The 12,589-nt window shown below is 37.1% G+C and overlaps 1 pseudogene across 1 annotated transcript; it reads left to right on the top strand.

The window, feature by feature from the left end:
* Positions 1 to 233: 233 nt before the first annotated feature.
* On the top strand, positions 234 to 5,952 carry LOC148030801 (putative leucine-rich repeat receptor-like protein kinase At2g19210; annotated as a pseudogene). Its single transcript, XR_015692012.1, has 10 exons — positions 234 to 340; positions 436 to 674; positions 772 to 827; positions 930 to 1,082; positions 1,333 to 1,462; positions 1,546 to 1,614; positions 1,725 to 1,914; positions 2,014 to 2,149; positions 2,284 to 2,544; positions 5,663 to 5,952. The product of XR_015692012.1 is annotated as a putative leucine-rich repeat receptor-like protein kinase At2g19210 (transcript).
* The last annotated feature ends 6,637 nt before the right edge of the window (positions 5,953 to 12,589 follow it).

Here is a 12,589-nt window from a genome sequence, read left to right as displayed (position 1 = left end):
ATTTGCTATTCTTTAATTGAAAATCCTTCACAAAAAAAAAGAGAGGTTGCAGCAAGATAGCAATGATAGGCTATCAGTCCATTGTCTTTTTAACACACTAAAATGGAAGTACATAACCCAAAGTAGGTCCATGTAATGTACCTTTACTGCACAAAGCAGATCTATATGCAGTCAGACTAGTGACATCATATATCAAACTCCTCTTCAACTGATGAAAATTGATAGTAGCTGGAATGTATCTTCAAGGACTGCAAATGACTAAATTGGCTGAGAACCAGAATTTACCGCTGTATAAGGGTGTGTATAAGTTGCCTTCAGTACTAGTTGTTGCCCAAATTCTGTATATCATTTAGTGTATGTGCTTGTTTATTAATTGTGTGAAAGGGGCAATTTGATAAGCAAGGCTTGACTCAGAAACCTCTATTTACCTTGCAGCTTTTCTGGAAATCCATTACTCTGCCGTGATAATAACTTACCATGCCATTCTCCCCCATCTCCATCAAATAGTTATTTTCCAAATTCTAGCACAAAGGCCAAGAATAATCATGTTGGTGTGATAATTGGAGTGGTTGCGGCTGCATTGCTTGCCATTGGTGGAATTGGATTGATCATCTTCGCCAAGAGACGAAAGCTCATCAAGAAAGAGCATCAACAGCAGACAAGCCCTACCTATGGTGGGTAAAATTATTGAGAGCTTGGTAATTACATCAACTGATTACCTTAATGCTTTCAATGCATGCTGAATAAGGATTTACAAATGCTGATGGAAAGAAGCTCTGAGGGTTGCCGCAATCAACATGTCTTTTAGTAATTTGTGCTCTGTTCAAGTTATGATGTCCTCTCATGAATGCTTTGTATATACTAATGCAGTGGTGGGACACACTGAAATAAGGAAAGCTTCCAGCTTAGCTGAATCCTTCACCTAGCAGGACATTGTAACTGCCACACAAAATTTCAGAGTGGAGCTGGGGCGTGGTGGTTTTGGACCTGTTTATGAAGGACAGCTTCCTAGTGGTTGCAGTGTTGCTGTCAAAGTAGCTTCCAAGAATTCTAGTCAAGGAATCAAAGAGTTTTTGAACGAGGTGTGTATGGTCTTTGTTCTAATGCATATTGGTGGAAATTCAAGCCGAAAGTAATATTCAACTGAATATGATGCAAAGAGTTTTGAAAGAGCCTGTATGGTCTTTGTTCTGTACTCATATTAGATTGTAATTCAAACTGAAAGTCATATTCAACCGAATCACTCTTCTGTGAGACCCACAAGAGCACCTGCGTGATGAGAATTATTTCTGCATACCTCGTGATTAATCATCACAAGTGTTTGCTTCTCAGGTTGGGCTGCTATCCAGAGTGCATCATAAGAACCTTGTAGGACTCTTGGGGTATTGTATCGAAAGACAAGGGCTATTAGTGCTTGTCTGTGAGTTAATGCCTAAAGGATCTTTGTTCAACTACCTCCATGGTATAAGAATATCAATTACAAAAAATCATTTGATTGGTCCATTTTGTCAAAGGTACATTAAGTTCTCTTGATTGCTAATGAAGGTCCAATATCAAAAGTTACACCGTTGTCTTGGAGACAAAGATTGATGATATTGGTTGATGCTGCGCAAGGTAGTAAGTGTTTGTACTCTTTCAGGGGCTGATTGAGGGCTTTTCAAGTTAAGCATCTCTTCTATTATATGATGGTCTGGTTTATTATGAAGTGGCAATGACAAATGCAGGACTTGATTATTTACATCATGGATGCAAACCACAAATCATTCATAGGGATGTCAAAAGCAGAAACATTCTATTAAATGATAACTTGGAAGCCAAGATTGCTGATTTTGGCATCTGAAGGAATTGTCTGAGTAGTGCAGAAGATGTTCCTACAACTAACATGATGGGGAGCATAGGCTACATGGATCCAGAGTATGTACATATAGCTGTGCACAAATCCTAGTGAAATGTCACTTTTGATCATCCATGTAATAAAGCTGTGTCATGTGGGAAATCCTTCCTTTTATGCAGGTACATATCCAGCACAAAACTGACAGAAAAAGTCGATGTTTATAGCTTTGGGGTGCTCTTGTATGAAGTGACAAGTGGACAGAATGTGATCCTCAATGCAGGAGATAAAGAAAAACAAGTGCACATAGCAGAATGGGTAACACATTAATCTCCTCAAAGAGTTAATCAATTCACGTGCAGTGCATTAACTTTATGTATCAATGAACCAAATTATCTAGAACAGTCTACTGTGGCCGATCTGATCTGAGAGTTGGGGGTGTCAATGGACAGGCGCGGCCCTTGATCGAGCGAGGCATGATTGAGGATGTTGTGGATGAGAAGGTGGGGAGCAGCTATGAGGCATCGTCAGTATGGCGCGTGCTGGAGGCGGCCATGCAGTGCACTCAGTTTGAGAGCTCGCGGAGGCCTAGCATGAGCGAGGTGGTGCTCAACCTCAAAGAGGCTCTGCAGACGGAGCTCCCGTCATTAGGCTCTGACTAGCCCTTCCACGAGGACTATGGCCTCCTCTCTCATCACTTGCATCCAAGATAGGTAAAGACTCTCGTATATAGCCTAATTGTCCCTTTAATTTTTTAAATAAATTCCTCTAGAAACAAAGAAAGAAAGATCCCCAAAACATTACATACATGTTTATGGTCAATGTATTCATCAAGTGATACATAATTGCAACAAAAAATAAAAATAGAAGTGATGCCTATGAATATCTAGGGTGCACAACAAAAAGGGATGGGAGTGCTATTTTGGTATGGGATATATGTCATCCAAAAGTCTCTCATCAAATCAAATGCTATAATTTAGAAAATAAGGTATCCAACTCAAAGTAGCCGTGGTGGCTGCCGCCTTTGGTGGATGATAATGATTGTCAAGTACACTCTTTTATAGTTGCAAGATGGTACCACTTTTCCTCATACAAAGAGGCTATCATAGGAGTGTGATTGAATGTTTCTCAACACCCCTCCTCAATTACAACCATTAAAAAAACATCGATTATACATAGGCTGTCATGAGTAGAACCTTGCTAAGTGTAGACATGGAAAAACCAATCATATAAAGGTAGAGGCTATCACAAGGCCTCATTAAGTGTACAGAGATTATAGTGCACATGTTACATGAGGGTTACAAGGCTTATGATTGGAGCATTAATGCAAGTATATACAAGGCTTAAAAAAGTCTGTCTGAATAGTGACATTTTCATCTTCTGTGCAATCGTTTTCACTTTTTATTTGTTTATAGACTCCTACTTGCATTTTCTTGGTCCATGTTTTCAACTTCATCAACACACTAAAGAAAAGGTTCACAAGTGTCGATTGTCTTGCCTCTATCCACTACACTCACTTTACATCGTGTTCCTCTCGCACTAACTTTTTCTCTAGCTTTGTCACGCATGTGTGCACTTTGGTACGTGGGTCCTTCAAGACCATATTTGGTGCTTCTATGTTGTGAACTCACTGATGTAGATATTCTTGCTATGGGCTTGCTCTTGGAGCGTGGGCAATGCTATTAGGATCATTTGAGAAAGTTTTTGGATATATCCTATTGTTAGGGAAAGAGCTCAGGTCTAACCCTCTATAGTAAGTGGACCCTCTCTATTAGATGTCGTGCTTCCATTGTATGTGAAGGTGATGGAAATGATTGGAAAATAAGGGATGAAAATTTAGGGATAAGGTTTCAAGGGAAGAGAAGCTAGGTGGACGCTACAAGCAAACATAGCTACAAATTGTGATGGTGGATGGGGCGAGGCAGAGAGAGAAATGAAATGAAATGGTATATTATTTGCAACAACAAGAGGCCAAAATGACCTATGAGACAATGAGTCACAATCATGAGTATGATGGGACAACTATGTGAGCAAAACATGTAGCACAAAGCAAATAAGAAGGAAACTAAGGCTGTATAAACCATAGAACTCTATCTAGTAACAATGAGCTCTAGATGGTACAATATCATGTGGATGTGGAGAGCCTAGAGCGATAATAATGTGTATTCACCTATGAAGATGCCATAGGTGTTTGTGTCGAGGCCTAGGCCACTCGGATGAGCTAAGTTGAATGGCTTGATCAATTAGTACTCCCTGTGTGTGTGTGTGTGTGTGTGTGTGTGTGCGTGCTTGGGCATATGAGTAGGATGTGAGATGTTCCGTTTGCTTGCTACTAATGTGGTTGAGAGAGAGAGAGAGAGAGAGAGAGAGAGAGAGAGAGAGAGAGAGAGAGAGAGAGAGAGCTTGGCATATGAGTAGGGTGTGAGATGTTTCGTTTGCTTGCTACTGATGTGGCTGAGAGAGAGAGAGAGAGAGAGAGAGAGAGAGAGAGAGAGAGAGAGAGAGAGAGAGAGAGAGAGAGAGAGAGAGAGAGAGAGAGCACATGACTATAGTGTGACATTGTTCCGTCTGCTTGCTATTGATGTGGTTGCACTGACTCATAATCCCCATCTAACAAAGCATGCTCCCATGTACAATCAAGCAATTGATAAGTAAAGTCCAACAGCCAATGGTTTTCTTCCAAGTCGTCTTTTTTTAGCCTAATAAAACTTTATGTGGCATATGCCCCTCTCTCCGATACCTTGTTGGAAGGGTTCGGCATAATTAAGCCATATATGTGCCCCTAAATTTGATTTGCTCAAACAAGAAGCTTTTCTATTGGATGAGAAATGAAGCAGCACATGTGCCCATGATGAGAGAGAGAGGAAGAGCTTCTAATATCCAATTTGTCAAGAGCCAATTCCTGCTTGCAATGCTACCAATTTATTAAGAGCTAATGAGCCAAAGATATAGTTCTATGAATTTTACTCTAGTGTAAGAGAGGCTTTCCACTATGAGTTTGAAAAGGGAAATGAAAAGGGCACGACAGTTTTAAACACATAGCACAACCACACTGCTCTGTGACTAGGATGACCAGTGCAACTAGTGGTTTGTGTGTGGTAGGAGTGAGAGGGGGATGCTTAAAAAGTTTATAACCTCCTGTTGTAAGTGATGAGGGTGAACCTATTATGCTTATTTCATAACTTTAGCAAAATTTTCACAAAAGAAATAGAGTTTCTTATTTTCATGGAATTCTTTGTCAAACTCACCATGAGAAAGGGAGAGTTTCAAGAAAATTTATAGTTTTGGCCTCCCAAATTCACCATGGGAAAGCCCTCTAAGATCATTGAATAGTAGACCTTATATATAAAACATACGCATGCATTACTATGTGCAATCCTCTCATGAGCTCCACATTCTAAAGTTCATGTTATAAGGTTGATGGAGCAACAATAATGTCATTGTTGTTGCTTATATCTACCACCATCAACAAACTTAACTCATTGCTATTGCAATAATGAATCTTATATTTGTCATCGACAAACGTAACTCTAAAACTATCTTTGATAATTCCAAGAACTAACAATAAGTTTTTTATGCCCACTACATAAAGTACTAATGAGAGTACATGCATTGCCATTTGATGCGGCGTGCTCCAATTTATCAACCCCTTGAACATGATGTGAGGTGTTGGCACACTAAATAGATCCCTTTCTAGCAAAGCATTTCCAAGGAGCAAAGCAATGATTGCAGCCATGTTGTGTAATTATTAGGCAAGTTAAAATAAATTAGACTAAGGACTAATTTGCATGCTAATGATGAGTTAATGAACTAATATGTTGGTGAATGCAGATGAGTGTTGACAAAACTTGATTGATGGACAATTGGATCTCATATCTTTTGCTATTATCTAGAGTACACAATGTAATTCCTTCTCATAATATTCACATGTATTATAATTGTGAGGCATACTTATTTGACTCTGTGGTTAAATATATTTCATTTTAACGTTGTAAATTATTAATTTGGTAAGACATATTTGTTAACAACTGAATGCGAAAGGCTTTCCAAACAAAGCGATTACAAATTATATATATGTAGTTTTGATATTTTGGCCCAATCAAGGTGATTCTTTAGTGCATAAATATGAAAAGCACACCTACTAGCATATCATGGAAGTCATTCATACAAAGTCCTACATTTTAATGATGAGTTTCATCTTATACTCTTCTTTTTTAGGGAACCCTCATTCTTGGTGGAAATCAATGATTATGTATTTGAAGGTTTCAAGTTTATGTTTCTTTAGTGATAAAAAATCAATGGATCTTAAATTAAAGTATAGGTTTAGGTAATAATACTCTTATGATGAGTGAGGATATATATAGTTTATTGTTAGCTTTTAAGATCCTTTCTCATATACTATTTTCAAGTTCCCCTCTAATGTGCATATTATCAAGCATCTGATAAATATGTGCATGCTTCACAAGAAGGTAGGATGCTTGTCATTTTTAAACAGTATAACAAGCATATATGTCTTTTCTCAAGGTATCTCAATTAACAAATATATGTTTGCTTAAATATTATATAAGTTTTCCATGACGCACATTGTTGGGTCCAAATGAGAATGGGTGTTTTGGAGTGCAAACATACATGCATGATTTTTCACTCATTTCCTCTTTCTCATGCTCTTGCTCAGTCGACCAATTCAAGCTTGAGAATATTTGAACAATATAGCTTCTAAATCAAGTTGTATATTTGCAAAAGGCCTTGAAGTATAAATTAAATGTTACATTAAAGTGTAACAAAAAGTAATATTTTTCCATGTATGGTCAAGCAACCTTATCAAGTCTCCAAGCTCATGTACGATGGGCTAACTTCATAAGTTTATTGGTTGTCTTCAACACCTTTTGAAATGAGGACTCTCTTACTTGTATCCCCTTACACCCTTTTTATACATCATGTTACACTAATACTACAAAAAAAAAACATGAGAATCCACTTTGCTTGTCGTCGCTTGTCTCTATTTTGCCATTCTAATATTACACTATCCCTTTAGGGCTTATCCATTTTATGTTCTTGTTTGGCAAAGATTGAGGAGGATGACTTGCCAAGAAGATTTTTTCCTTCCTCTCCATGCATGGAATTAAGTCACATGTGAATGGCTATGTCACCTAAGAGCATGGTTAACAAGATAGAGGAGAGGTTGAAAGGGTGGATACTTGTGTGTTCCAAGTTGGATGTCATGATGAAGGAAATTAGCTATGGATGCAAGATGACCTTAGAGCAATTAATAATTAATAGTAATAACAATGCTTGATTGAGGTTGCAATGGTTGATAATATGTTGTACATCCATAAACGTATTCTATCATCATCATAATAGAGCACATAGAGTAATATCTCTAGGGCATGGATATATAATCAACATTCAATAATATATTCTAGAATTGAATCTCTCGAAGAGATAGGATGTAGGTTCCCCTTACCCTTCTCCCTTGAGGAAAAACAAAATAGTGAGCTCTATTATAGTATCTTTTGAGTCCTTTTTAATTACTTTTATAGTGCTTTAACACTATTCTGATGGGCTGATTTCGAAATCCAAAACTAGAAGAGCTCAATCAAATCAGATAGAATGAAGGCACAATGTAGAGAGTATGGGATACACTCAATGTTAAGGGCCAATTTCCACCCTTAATATACCAAGCAGATACAGAACTTCCATAGCAGATAATCAGAATCTGGTTCTATACTTTGATAATCTAACTTCTCAGATACACATTCTGATCACGACACACTATTCAATATTCACTATTCATCATCATTAACCTTATCAATGGAATCAGATTATTCGGAATACAGTACAGAGAATTAAATATACACAGGCAGAATCAAGTAACATTCTTTCATTGTCAAGAAAGCATAACTGTCTTCTACAACAGCGCATTTCCCTTCTCTCTTCCTTCCACGAATAGTTACATACAAAAAAGGTTTATGACTCTTCATTCAAAAAGGTACAACTGACACCCTTACATATCCCTTACTCCCTAAGGCTCAAACTAAAGTGATAAATAATCCCTAAGGTTATGCCTCTAACACTCAAGTTTACTCAAAAGTACACTGTGGTGTCTATTATGTACACAGAGTAAGAATGTGTTGGGATTGTACTAGGATTGAGGTTTGGTTGCTCAAAACATCTTATATACATTCCTTCTGTGAGTGAATCTCAAGCTTTACTTTGGTAGGTGGATGCTTTATAAAGTAGGAAACAAATCTTCTTTGTAGTCCAATATGAGATCATGGTTGTAACTCCTTACATTTAACTCCCCAAGTAGGTAGATAATTGTAATCTTGAATTTTAGTAGTTAGGTGAGTAGCCAAATTTGTGATTGTATAAAATAATGTAAGAATCAAATTTGAAAAACTCATTTGATAAAGTCCTAGTACTTTTTAAAAAGAACATTTCATCTTTTTACACCTCCAAAAGTTGACGATTGGATTAAGAGATATTAATTGTACGAAATTCCTCCCTACAAAGGTGGTAAGCATGATTTTCTCTTTGATTGAAGGAGACTTTTCCATTGTTCATGCCTATATGTTGGTACCATTGAAAATTTGCATTTATAGGTCAATTTAATGACCATAGGCACATGCTTTTACGTGATGTTACTATTGTAATATCATCCTTGACCTTTCTTATCCCAAAAGCATTGTTCATACCTTAGTGAAGACATGGTGTGAACATGGATAATTTAACACCTTCTCTCATCTCTGAATATAATATTAGAATGTGAAAGTGATGAAAGTACTCTAAAGAGATAAGTAATGATTGAGAGAATTTAAAGCCTTTCATAATGAGCCTTTTCTTACTCCTCCTTAAGGGAAACTCCATTGTGCCAAGCCCTACTCTATGTTTGTAGAAGAGCTCTTTTCCTAGGAGCTTTAGTAAAGATGTCAAACACATTCACCTTAGTATTGCAATGATGTAACACTATACACCATTATATGCTTTTTCCTTCAATATGCTTGGTCCTTTGATTCATGATGGGATTCTTAGCTAAGGATTCAATTGAGATATCATGACAAAGGATATTAGTGGAGCTAGAGAATCCATAGAACCCAAGTTCTTGCAAGCATCTTTTAAGCCATATAGCTTCACAAGCTATTGTAGTTAAGGCCTTGTATTCAACCTTTGTAGATAAGAGGCTAACACTATTCTACTTTTTGGAGCTATCATCACTCTCGCAAGCTACTTATAGCACTTGATGAAACACTTATTGTTTCAAGTGTTTCAAGCAACATGTCTATGGCTACCTCTCATATAACCATTGCGCACTTTAACAAAACATAGCAAACTCACATATTTACTTTCTCATTGTTGTCTATCTGCAAAGGTTTATTGATGGCTCCACAACTCAAGCAATGTGCCTCAAGCAAGCTCTACCTCCATAGCCTCAATCACCACATATTTTGTATAGAAGAAGAAGCAAAAGAAGAAAAAGAGAAAGCAAGAGCTTTGCCCACACTAGTCCCTCACTCTACCTCACACTCTCCCTCCCTCGCTCACTCTTTTCCATGAGTGGATTATATGTGAGCTATGGTTTGGACCTTTTTGGAGATACACTTATGAAATTGTGAACCAAGCTTGTTATCTTCTTCAAGGTTTGTCTAAGCTCTTATAATGCTAGCATGATTAAAAGATTGTATTCACACATAAAGTCTATTTCCTCCCATCTTTTCTTTAATCTTATATAAGATTGCTTGTTATTAATTTTAATAGAAAAAATGACTAACACAAATTTTAATCCTTTACAATCCGATATGATAGCCACTAACAATGATGTCTATAAAAAAACTAAAACTTATAGTAATTTATTATTCTAAAGCTATTAACCTAGTTTTATGTTATAGAATCACACACACACACACACACACACACACACATTAATCTTATACATCCACACTTACAATTAAAATAGCCTCTTCTGTTTTTGGTTCTTATTTGTTTAACACATTTTCCTTAACATACACACACATACGTAATCATTCACATATTTGCACATGCATGCATAAACTTGGGTATATATGCATAATGGTGCATGTGCCTTTGTTAGTCCACATGTATGTAGAGTTGTCTATAGATATGTAGATATGATGTGAGATACCATAAACATGGCATTTATTTAAGTAAGTACATGTCTCAAGTGCTTTCAAACCCCTATGTAAGCATCCTTGTTATACATTTTTTGAGATTAGTTTGAGATCCCCTTGTAAAAGCATGCACCTCTTTATTGGTTGGTCTTTGTGTGAGACACCACTAGTGTCCTTATTTAACTTTGTAAAATAATACATCTAATACAAATAATTTCCCTAGGATATACGTACAAGCATATATACCTATGTAGCTATCTACACACACACATGTACATACATTATAAGTCCTTGCTTACACTGATACTTGATACACAATTCTTAAAATTGAAATGCTTATACCTTTTATGAGTTAAATGAAAACTCATTGTCAATTCCCTACACACATTTTTTATTTTTCCCTGCCATATAACACACTAGTTAGCTGTTATTAAAGAAATCTAATTTGCCCACTTATACTCTTAATACCTTGGGCTCAATTCTTAACCAAAAAAAAAAAAAAAAACTAAATCCTTTATTAAATGAGAACTCCAAAATTTTCATACTTACTCTCAATCACTTTGCCTACAAAGATATATGCATAATGGTTTGTATGATTAGCGTTGGCTAAACCCCTTTACCAATACTTTACAATACCGCCACACACACACACACACACACACACACACACACACACACACGCACGCACGCACGCACGCACGCACACATGCACGCACACACACGCACATGCACACACACACACAGAGAAGTGGTCCCATCCCTCCCTTCGACTTAATCGTTGAAACCAATCGCTGTAACATTGTTGAAATCACACCGCCCTTTTGTGGATCATCATGATACAACATCCCCCCATTGCATTTAGTATTCTTTCAAAAACTCTACTTGTGTTTATAAGCACTATTTCTCTAGTGTTCTTATGTTTTTATACTTGCTTGATGTTTTCCTTCAATTATTTTTTTGAGATTATTAAATGGTATATTGAAAGTTCTATTGTATCAATGATGTCATTTCCCTAATTTTTAGTTTTTCCTTTTTTTGGAAGAATAATAATTCTTTTTAAGAAATCTCTCCTATGGTATTGTTGAGTTTATTAAGTGGTGCATGAAAAGTTCTATTGTATCAATAATGTCGTCAAAACCCCCGCCCCCCCCCCACCCCCCCCCCCTCCCCCCCAAAAAAAAAATTTCTTTCCCCCTCTTTTTTTGGATTCTCCATGCTAGATCAATTAAAACAATGGCTTGAATCTATAATCCTATGTTAATGCTTTCTAATAACACACAAGCTATAAGTAAGAAGAGAACTCCATAAGATTGTACACCATAAGAATGAGCTTATTCTTTCCTTGCTTAGCTCTTATACATAGCCTTGATTTTTTGAGCACCCTTCGATCTCTTTGGCCCAAACAATTGGTCTTCTCCTATTTTGTAACTCTTTAGATTTACAAATCTTTTTCAACTTTAATGCTCATGTATCACTCAAATCATTTTACAACTTGGTTGGGATTACAAGTGCTCGAGAGGAGACGCTCTCATTTCTGCTTCTCTTTTTGTTCTAAAATTTTGCATTTCTTCTTGCACATCTTGCTTTCGTCTTGCCTTGCTAGAAATGGTTAACATTACCCCCCTCCTACAATCCCATGGCACTCTCGAATCTAAGTGTGTCCAGTGTTGGTGGATCATGAAGGGGATTATTGATAGAGATGTTGCAATTTTGGATCATTGTTAGAGTAAATGGGCTAAGCTTCTTGATTAGGTATTCAAGAGTTAGCTTGCAATCAAAGAAAAGGGAAAAAAGAAGAATGGGAAGGGCCACCAATGTTGTTGGGTTGGTCGAGTAGATCCTTAAGTTGTGAGAGTGCAATTGGGAGATGGGAGGAATCTTGGAGTGTTGTCCCACAGTTGAGGACCCAATTGATGCAAGGGGAGGTGTGGTGCAAAGGTTAGGGTGATAGGTTTGTTAATGGTCTTGAGATGTCTTTGCCCTTGATGTGCCCTGAGTCTCTAAAGTGAAGAAGGGCTAGGGGGTTGGAAATGGAGTTCATTAAGTGGATGCCACAAGAGGTACTCAACTTGAGGGCCCATAGGTGATGTGATTATGGATGTGGATGTACACATTCTATAGTGGAGCTTTTTCTTTCTATTACTATTTTATTTTAATTTGAATGGGTATTTTATTGTGGTTTATTTTTTTTCCTTTGCATTGGCCCAAGGAAGTTGTTGTAATGATCTTTCAAGGCATGACATGCTCATTATGTAAGTTTTCGGCACTGCTCTTACAACCACGGGTATAGTGAGGAGGAAAGGGTGGCTACAACTTGTGAACCTAAAGGCATTCATGTATTCTAGTAGCTTAAAATAGTATGTTGATAGTTTTCGACACTGCTCTTACAACCAGGGGTATAATGAGGAGGAAAGGGTGGCTACAACTTGTGAACCTAAAGGCATTCATGTATTCTAGTAGCTTAAAATAGTATGTTGATAGTATGGTAACCCAAAGAAGCAATCTTACCATGGTATATCTATCGATTTCTGCATTTATGTCAAAGAGGAGTGGATGTAAGCCCTCTTCTTTTGATTAAGTAGTTAGAGGAGTAATTGTAAGTACTTGCAGATAGTAATGAAAGCAAGACCAA

Source organism: Lygodium microphyllum, chromosome 9 (genome assembly GCF_053477565.2).
Source record: "Lygodium microphyllum isolate KBCC chromosome 9, Lygodium_microphyllum_v1.1.10, whole genome shotgun sequence".
NCBI lineage: Eukaryota > Viridiplantae > Streptophyta > Polypodiopsida > Schizaeales > Lygodiaceae > Lygodium > Lygodium microphyllum.
Note: the sequence above shows the minus strand (reverse complement) of the source record. Positions and strands in the feature narration are given on the sequence as shown.